The sequence below is a fragment of the Condylura cristata genome, unplaced genomic scaffold, assembly GCF_000260355.1.
Source record: "Condylura cristata isolate star-nosed mole 26May11 unplaced genomic scaffold, ConCri1.0 scaffold00028, whole genome shotgun sequence".
Lineage (NCBI taxonomy): Eukaryota > Metazoa > Chordata > Mammalia > Eulipotyphla > Talpidae > Condylura > Condylura cristata.
The window spans coordinates 27,328,341-27,329,720 of NW_004567129.1; positions in this window are offsets into that span (position 1 = coordinate 27,328,341).

A 1,380-nucleotide genomic window follows, 5' to 3' on the forward strand; every position below is an offset into this window, starting at 1 on the left:
CCCAAGTTAATTTTTAAGAAACACATCTGCACAAACCCAGAAACGTTACTGCATCAGCCCCTACGAAGAAGAAAAAACCTACTTTATTACTCACTGTCTTACTGGAGCTGCAGTGAGCCGTGTCCTTCCCCAGTGATTGGCAGGACAGCCCCTGGATAAGTGATGCCTTCCTCAGCAGGAAGTCTGGTCTGCAGGCCACAGAAGGGAACTTCCTGCTAACAAACTTAAAACCACTTGAATGCTAACAAGGTGCAGAACAGGTATGAATCATGAACAGAATTTCACTTCCAAGTGGGCCAAGTTATATTTATGCTGTTCTACTCTGCCCTCAGTGTCATTCTCTTCAACTTTCTCCACCCTTTCCCTGAATCTAAAGGGATTTTATTTTATTTTTGAAGATTTGTTTATGCATACAGAACTGGGGTACAGGCCAGAGGTGCAGGAGTGAGAGGATTCACCAGAGACAGAGTGGGGAGCAGAACAGGTGGATCTACTGAAATACACTGCCGAGGGGAGCAGCGGGGCGACGGGGTCTGTTGCGGGGTCTGTTGCGCCATGTGAGTCACTCCCTGGCCAGGGATGGAACTGCCCTGCAGTGGCTGAGGACAGCTTCATAGTGCTGCATTTTAACCCCTTGCGCCCCAGGGAGGCCCTCTAAAGGGATTTGAAAGGGAAAACCCTCCTGTTTGCTGCGATACTTCTGATATCACTATGGGTTTCCCATTTAGCAATACCAGTTCTCAGCGGCTGTCACTGGGTGTCCTGCACTTTAATTGCCCAAGATTTGCACAGATCCCACAGGTCAAGGGCTCAATCCCACAGAGGCTATCCCTTCTTTACACGCCAACCACAAGTCCCAGGTGGCACCTGTACTTCTGATGAACCTATAAATCAAGTGTTCCTAAACTCCCCCCACCCCACCCCACCCCCTGAGTTACTTGAAGGGCTGGCAAAGCTCAGGGAAGTGTCTTTACCAGTTTACTGTCAACCTGAAAACCTCCAGGGCAACTAAAAAGAGAATACACAATTATTTGCGGGTCCAAGAATTGCATTTGGGGAGTAGACAGATTAAGGTAGAAAACCTAAAACATCCTCCCTGGATGTCTGGGAAGAAAAGATAAAAATGAATTAAGTGGTCTAAGGAAGCGGTTGATTTAATATTAACAGCCTTAAACTGGTTCTGTGTAATAGGTTCTGGAAGGGTGAAAAGGGAATTCCTATCCTCCAGCTAAGTTGGCTGATGTCTCATTTCTCTGGGTGACTTCTTAAAACAGCTGCCTTTGGCCACTTCAAGGAGAGAGGCAATGCGTTTCACCATAATGTTCTTTGCTCCATTTTAAAAATGGCTTTGCAAAGTCAGGTTCCCCCCCAACCCCCGAA